This window comes from Triticum aestivum, chromosome 4A, assembly GCF_018294505.1.
Source record: "Triticum aestivum cultivar Chinese Spring chromosome 4A, IWGSC CS RefSeq v2.1, whole genome shotgun sequence".
Lineage (NCBI taxonomy): Eukaryota > Viridiplantae > Streptophyta > Magnoliopsida > Poales > Poaceae > Triticum > Triticum aestivum.
The window spans coordinates 722,302,852-722,311,593 of NC_057803.1; the positions used below are offsets into that span (position 1 = coordinate 722,302,852).

The 8,742-nt window shown below is 45.4% G+C and overlaps 1 pseudogene; it reads left to right on the forward strand.

Annotated features, from left to right (window-relative positions):
- The first annotated feature begins 3,906 nt into the window (after window positions 1–3,906).
- On the forward strand, window positions 3,907–7,167 carry LOC123088363 (putative disease resistance RPP13-like protein 3; annotated as a pseudogene).
- Window positions 7,168–8,742: the final 1,575 nt, after the last annotated feature.

Sequence of the window (8,742 nt, forward strand, 5' to 3'; positions counted from 1 at the left end):
CCCCAGGCGGATCCCCAGGCTCGATCGAGTCCAGAACTGGCTGCAGGATCTTCAGCAGCGTCGGGATCCTTCGTGGCTGTTGAACCGGAGCGACCCAATACACGGTCACAAAGAGGCATTTTAAACCCCTGGTTCCTAAAGATGGAACGGTCAGGTACGGTAAAAATTTCAAGGTAGTAAACTTTGCTGCTACTGGTGAACCTCGTGATCTAGCTGAAGCGCTAGATGATAAAAACTGGAAAAAAGCTATGGAGGTAGAATATGATGCACTTATGAAAAATCAAACTTGGCATCTAGTCTCACCTAAACAAGGTAGAAACATTATAGATTGCAAGTGGGTATACAAAATTAAGAGGAATTCTGATGGTACAATAGATAGATATAAAGCTAGACTAGTAGCAAAGGGGTCTTGACGGTGTCCTGGACTAGGGGGTACTCAACGCGTCGTCTCCCGATCAGTTGGATTGGGCCGAGGACCCCCATGGCCGTATACTCATGGGCCAGTCCGGACAGCTGCCGCATACAAGGAAGAATCAACAAGACTTGGCGATCAAGACAAGGACTCCTCCCCCACCGGCGTATTCGGCTAGGACTCTTGTTATCCTAGGCCTCTGGTGCATTATATAAACCGGGGCCAGGCTAGTCGATAGATATACAACAACAACCATTACAATCATACCATAGGCTAGCTTCTAGGATTTAGCCTCCTTGATCTCGTGGTAGATCCACTCTTGTAAACATCCACAATATCAATATCAATCAAGCAGGACGTAGGGTTTTACCTCCATCAAGAGGGCCCGAACCTGGGTAAAACATCGTGTCCCTTGCCTCCTGTTACCATTGATCCTAAGACGCACTGCTTGGGACCCCCTACCCGAGATCCGCCGGTTTTGACCCCCTACCCGACAACGTTATGGAATTGACTATGAAGACATTTTTAGTCCAATAGTTAAGGCAGCTACTATTAGACTTGTTCTGTCTATTGCTGTTTCCAGGGGATGGACTCTTCGCCAATTGGATGTACAGAATGCGTTCTTACATGGTATTCTCGAGGAGGAGGTGTACATGAAGAAACCACCTGGGTTTGTGGATGGCACCAAACCACAGCATGTATGTAAATTGGATAAAGCACTTTATGGTCTGAAACAGGCACCCAAAGCTTGGTACTCAAGACTAAGCACAAAGCTTTAACAACTCGGTTTCCGACCATCAAGGGGAGATACTTCTCTGTTTTTATTCAAAAATGAGAAGGTGATCATTTACATGCTTATATATGTAGATGATATAATTGTTGCTAGCTCCTCTCCACAAGCCACCTCAGCTTTACTTAAAAACTTGAAGAGTGATTTTGCTCTCAAGGACTTGGGAGAATTACATTATTTCCTTGGCATAGAAGTAAAACAGGTACATGATGGTATACTGCTGACTCAAGAAAAGTATGCCAAGGATATACTCAAACGTGTAGGTATGAGAGACTGTAAACCCTCCAGTACAGCTTTATCTACAACAGAAAAATTATCATTGCATGAAGGAGAATTGTTGAGTCTAGAGGAAGGGACTAAATATAGGAGTGTGGTGGGTGCACTACAATATTTAAATTTGACAAGACCTGATATATCCTTCTCTGTTAACAAGGTCTGTCAATTTCTGCATTCTCCTACTTCACTTCATTGGACAACAGTAAAAAGGATATTGAGATATATTCAAGGAAGTGCTGGTATAGGACTGAAAATATGTAAATCACCCTCAACAACTGTTAGTGCCTTTTCTGATGCAGATTGGGCAGGCTGTCCTGATGACAGAAGGTCTACAGGTGGATTTGTTGTTTTCTTTGGTTCTAACCTTATATCCTGGAATGCAAAGAAACAAGCAACAGTCTCTCGCTCTAGTACTGAAGCAGAATATAAATCTCTGGCAAATGCAACAGCTGAGGTAATGTGGATGGAAACTCTATTAAATGAGCTAGGAGTAAGAAGGTCAAGTACTTCTCTCCTATGGTGTGATAATCTCGGAGCAACGTATCTCTCAGCTAATCCAGTGTTCCATTCAAGGACGAAACACATAGAGATTGATCTTCATTTTGTCAGAGAGAGGGTTGCTAGAAAACTATTGGAGATCAGGTTCATTCCAACAGGAGACCAAGTGGCGGATGGTTTCACAAAACCATTACAAATTCGACAACTACAAGCTTTCAAGAACAATCTTAACCTTGACACGTTTAGATTGAGGGAGTATGTTAAATGATATAGTTGTAGTTGTAACGTGACATATGTCACGGGGGTGTATCTTGTGTGCGTGTTGTAACTTGGGCAGGTTGTTGTAGGTTAGAGATCCTTATCTTGTATAGTCTTGGATGAGGGGTCAAGCTAACACAACAACCTGCCAACCTCGATGTAATCTCGTTTGCTATTTAACACGCACGCGTCCCTGCCGGGAGGCATACGCTTCACCTCTTTTCTTTCAGCCAGATGGTTTCTCTGTGTTATCTATGTGCGGACTTTCTGGTAGGCTTTTTCTTTTCTGGCGTCAATGCTATATTGTTTAATCAGTTGATGAAGCCATACGAAGAATTCACTGATGATGACACCAATACATGTGCTGTCTTTCGTGCAGGATTCGTCACTGACCTTTGAATGTTCCAACGATCTTGGAACAAGCTACAACATCATTTCCACGGCTGCGACGCCACCAATCCAGGGTTTACATGTGACACTTGCTGGGTGGCCCTGCTTCCCATTCCTATATGATGTTCAGTTCTTCCCAATGGAACTGATCGAGTTCATGCCAAAGTCTATTTTCTTGGAGCCTAAAAGCTTCCAGTTTGTAGAACATGAGGTGGCTGCATTTTGCACCGTTCACTGGGCCATCGCATGATATGCTTGTACTATGTACAATTATCAATATGTTGCTGCCAGTATATTCTGTAATTCCTTGTAACTGAAGAACAGGAAGACATGCTACTGTGCATGCCAATGGAGCTTGTGCTGTTGTTCAGTCGTAGCCGGATATGACTGTTCTGTTTTCCACATGTAACATTATATCAACATACCACCGGCTTTGTGGTTTTCGATGGTTTCACTTTGCAATTAAATTGCAGTTTCCTCGTTTCTCTGTCAACGATTTGATAGAATGGGATTAGATTCAATAACAAGTTGGTTGACATTCAGTATGGGATGTTGCCAAGTCTGTTACTCTTGGTATCTTTGTGATCAGGGAATGCCATTAATTTGTCACTGAGAACATCGTCTCACGGTCTGTTATCATGGTGTTGTAACAAAGATGCAAGTGACTTGGGGGCTTCAATTTAACACAGGAGAGTGAGCAAACCGGCAGACGAAGGTTAATTCTCTGAAAATAACACCATGGCAACCAACCTGCTGCAAAGGCGTGCAGTTGTCTGTACTCTGAACCCACTACTCTGTTTTGTCCTTCTCTTTTCTTTTCTTTTTTTTTCGAAAAGGGGGGATTCCCCGGCCTCTGCATCAGAACGATGCATACGGCCACCAGTCTCTTTTCTTTTCTGGAGAAGACTATTCTCATTTTGCTGCTCACAAAATATCTGTATTTATTTTTGCCGTATAATTTCCAAAATAACATTATCATCGTTTGGTCCACACGGGAAGATGCTCCGATATTTCACAAGCAAAACAAGAGCCACGATAATTCCTTGAAAGAATTTCAAAACAAAATGTCACTAGGAACCAAACCCACATGGCGCGTGGATAGCTGTCCAATCTCAAATTTTTCTTCGTCTTTTCTTGCGATGATTCCAAGCGCATTAACTGCATTGGATAATGACGCTTCTATTATTGAAACAACTTGGTTCACAGCAACGGCTCAGTCAACCAATCGGCTGCTATAAGAAGACCCCCAACTCCTACCGTGGCTTGTGAGCTAGCTGCAAATAATTGTTATTCCTACTTGAGCAAGAGAAGGAAGAAGAACCAGCCGGAGATGGCGGGGACGGCACTAAGCATGGCGAGGTCGATGCTGGGGGCCGCCATCAGGGTTGCCGCCTCTGCTGCTGCCAATGAGATGAGCTTGCTCATGGGCGTCAGGAGGGATATCTGGTATTTGATTTAATGTTTATTTGCGGTGTGTATTTAGTCTGAGCGAGAAGTCATCCCACTGGTGAGATGAGAGGTTCTATGTATCCATATCTCAGTATCTCACTATGAATATGACTTTCAAATATCTCTAATCTGTAGCCAGAATGGCCAAACTAATGTTTTTTAGACATTAGTTGGCCACACCAGGTAGGACCTTAAAGTACAGAGATTGGAATAACTCTGTAGAAGAACTAGCCTCCTTACTAGGGGAACCTTTGGTTCACTCTACAAATGCATTCAACATAAACGACACCTTCACTTTATTGTTACCATTATTGCATACATGGCTGGACTAAAATCTGTTTTAGCCAGTGCATATTTCACCAAAAATTATTGTGCATGTTAGGAGCTGTAAAATATCATTGGGCATCATTCTAAGTTCCTTCTGAACCTTTGTCTCGTTTGGCAGGTTTATCAAAGACGAGCTAGAGACGATGCAAACATTTCTGCTCGTTGCCGAAGGAATTAAGGAGAAAGACATGCTACTGAAGTTGTGGGCAAAGCAAGTAAAGGATACATCCTACAATATTGAAGATTGTCTTAGTGAATTCATGGTTCATGTGGCAAGCCAAAGCTTGTCGCGAGAACTGATGAAGCTCAAAGATCGCCATCGAATCGCCATACAAATCCGTGATCTCAAATTAAGAATAGAAGATGTGAGCAGCAGGAACACACGCTACAATCTTATTGAGAACAAGCAGGTTACTAGAACCATTGATGAGAGGGATTCTCGCATGGAAGATATCCGCAACCACTCAGCTAGTAACATTGATGAAAACGAACTTGTGGGATTTTCCAAGCCCAAAGAAGAGGTAATAAAGCTTATAGATGTCCATGCCAAAAATGTTCTTGCTCAGGTAGTATGTGTGGTCGGCATGGGTGGTTTGGGTAAGACCACTCTTGCAAAGAAGGTTTATGAAAGTATGGATAACTTTTCATGCCGTGCTTAGATCACTGTTTCACAATCATTTGTCAGGATGGAGCTTCTCAAAGATATGATCACGCAACTTATTGGCAAGGAAGCATTGAAGAAGCAACTTGAATGGAAAGAAGTGCGAGTAGAGAACCTCGACTGCTATCTCAGGGAATGTCTACTTGAGAAGAGGTACCTAATTGTTCTTGATGATATATGGAACATAGATGATTGGAAGTGGATCAAAAGTATAGCTCTTCCTATAGGAAACAACAAAGGTAGCCAGATAATGGTAACAACACGAGATATTAGCTTAGCTGAGGAGTGTACTTTTGAATCTTCTACACCATTTATCTACCACCATAAACCCCTAGAAACAGAAGATGCCATAAATCTGTTACTAAGGAAGAGTAGAAAAAGTAAGGAAGACATGAAAAATGACGAGGACATGAGGAAAATAGTTACTAAGATAGTAAAAAAGTCGGGATGTTTACCCCTATCTATACTCACTATAGGAGGCTTGCTTGCCACCAGAGTGGTCAACGAGTGGCAAGGTATTTATAACCAAATCCCCTCGGAGCTAGAGCAAAACAGAAGCCTTGAAGCAATGAGGAGGATGGTAACTCTAGGTTACAACCACTTGCCTTCTCATCTCAAATCATGTTTTCTGTATTTAAGCATATTCCCAAAGGATTTTGAAATCAGAAGGAGGCGTCTGGTAGAAAGATGGATAGCCGAGGGGTTTGTTATAGCCAGGGATGGGGTCAACGTTGAGGATGTTGGGAACAGTTACTTCAATGAACTAATCAACACTAGCATGATTCAGCCATCAAGAGTTAACATAGAAGGAATTGTGAAGAGCTGCAAAGTTCATGATATTGTTCGTGATGTCTTGATCTCAGTTTCTAGAGATGAAAATTTTTCATGCTCAACATTGGATAATGTAACCGGCATGGGAGGAGACAACTTCCGCCATGTCGCATACCAGGGCAGTTGGTGCCCAAATAAAGGCTTGGACTGGAATCATGCCCGATCATTAACAGTGTTTGGTAAGAGACCCATGAAGCCAGCACCTTCACTTTGTTCGGCCAACTTCTGAATGATTAGAATATTGGATCTATGTGATGCACAGTTCAGTATCACACAAAAGGATATCAACAATATAGGGATATTACGTCATTTGAAATATGTCAATCTCAAGCTTCATAATGGGTCATATTTTTACAAGCTCCCAAGGTCCATAGGGAAACTACAAGGCTTGCAGACTTTGGACATGAGAAATGGCAAGATCACATCGCTACCAATTGAGATCACTCAATTACAAAGCCTCCGTACCCTCCATTGCAGCAAAGATAGTGTAGATGCTAATTTATACTTAGTTTACCCCATGAACTGATGGAGGCGTCATCGTTACCTTGATGGAGGCATCGTCGTGTAACTACTGTCGACCCACTCGTGCTGCTCTGGGGGAAACCTCAGGATCTGGTGTTCCAGATCGGAAGATGGCGGCACTGCGGTGTCGTTTCTCTCTTGGGAGCATCGTTTGTGGAGCAGCACTGGAAGTCAGAGGCAGGAGGTGGAGCGGCTTCGTCTTGCACGGAGCTTCGGTGGAGATGTCAAGTCATGCCTGACCGACAGGTGCTACGCTTTGTCATGCCTGGTCGGCAGGTGCTAAGTACGACAGATTCTCCAAAGACTTCAAGCTGTGTCGGCTGGTGGTACTTGACAGCATGGTGCTGAGGTGTATCAGTGGCAACCGCGACGTGCTCTGCTGTTTACGCGCAGGGAGGAGGTGTCGTTGGGCGCCGTCGTGGCGTCGACGATAGCTAGACCGGGCAAGGTTGATGGATCAGTCCAGTTCGGAAGATGGAGCGGTTGCAGTTGGCGGCGGCGGCCTCTGAGAGCACGCCGGACCGGCGAGACCCATGCCCGGCAGGCGTCCTGGATGGGTCCTCAGGTCTTAGATGTTAGGTTTGGCTGCGATGTCTGTTTAATATTAGGCCCAGGCTATCCGCGCCCCCTTCATCAACTGGATAGGTGTAGCGACAGTTTGTTGCTTAGACGGCTGTGACGCCCCCGATTCAATCGTACACTAATCATGCACGCAAATGCGTACGATCAAGATCAGGGACTCACGGGAAGATATCACAACACAACTCTAAAACATAAAATAAGTCATACAAGCATCATAATACAAGCCAGGGGCCTCGAGGGCTCGAATACAAGTGCTCGATCATAGACGAGTCAGCGGAAGCAACAATATCTGAGTACAGACATAAGTTAAACAAGTTGCCATAAGATGGCTAGCACAAACTGGGATACAGATCGAAAGAGGCGCAGGCCTCCTGCCTGGGATCCTCCTAGCTACTCCTGGTCGTCGTCGTCCGCCTGCACGTAGTAGTAGGCACCTCCAATGTAGTAGGAGTCGTCGCCGACGGTGGCGTCTGGCTCCAGGGATCCAGCATCTGGTTGCGACAACCAGGTAGAAGGGAAAGGGGAAAAGAGGGAGAAAAGCAACCGTGAGTACTCATCCAAAGTACTCGCAAGCAAGGAGCTACACTACATATGCATGGGTATATGTGTAAGGAGGCCATATCGGTGGACTGAACTGCAGAATGCCATAATAAGAGGGGGATATCTAGTCCTATCGGAGACTACGCTTCTGGCAGCCTCCGTCTTGCAGCATGTAGAAGAGAGTAGATTGAAGTCCTCCAAGTAGCATCTCCAAGTAGCAACTCCAAATAGCATCGCATAGCATAACCCTACCCGGCGATCCTCTCCTCGTCGCCCTGCGGAAAAGCGATCACCGGGTTGTCTGTGGAACTTGGAAGGGTGTGTTTTATTAAGTATCCGGTTCTAGTTGTCATAAGGTCAAGGTACAACTCCAAGTCGTCCTATTACCGAAGATCACGGCTATTCGAATAGATTAACTTCCCTGCAGGGGTGCACCACATAGCCCAACACGCTCGATCCCATTTGGCCGGACACACTTTCCTGGGTCATGCCCGGCCTCGGAAGATCAACACGTCGCAGCCCCACCTAGGCAAAACAGAGAGGCCAGCACGCCGGTCTAAACCTAAGCGCACAGGGGTCTGGGCCCATCGCCCATAGCACACCTGCACGTTGCGTACGCGGCCGAAAGCAGACCTAGCCTAGTGGCGTTCCAGTCCAATTCGGCGCGCGCCGCTCCGTCGCTGACGTCTGAAGTGCTTCGGCTGATACCACGACGTCGGGATACCCATAACTACTCCCACGTAGATGGTTAGTGCGTATAGGCTCGTAGCCAGACTCAGATCAAATACCAAGATCTCGTTAAGCGTGTTAAGTATCCGCGAACGCCGAACAGGGCCAGGCCCACCTGTCTCCTAGGTGGTCTCAACCTGCCCTGTCGCTCCGCCACAAAGTAACAGTCGGGGGCCGTCGGGAACCCAGGCCCACCTCTACCGGGATGGAGCCACCTGTCCTTTCAGCCCCCCTCGTCAGAATCACTTGCGGGTACTCAATGAGCTGACCCGACTTTAGTCACAATCTGTATAGTATGTATGTATGTATAGTATATACCCGTGATCACCTCCCAAGTGATCACGGCCCGATAGTATAGCAAGGCAGACTGACAAGAATGTAGGGCCAATGATGATAAACTAGCATCCTATACTAAGCATATAGGATTGCAGGTAAGGTATCAACAGATGTAGCGACAATGTCAGGCTATGCATCAGA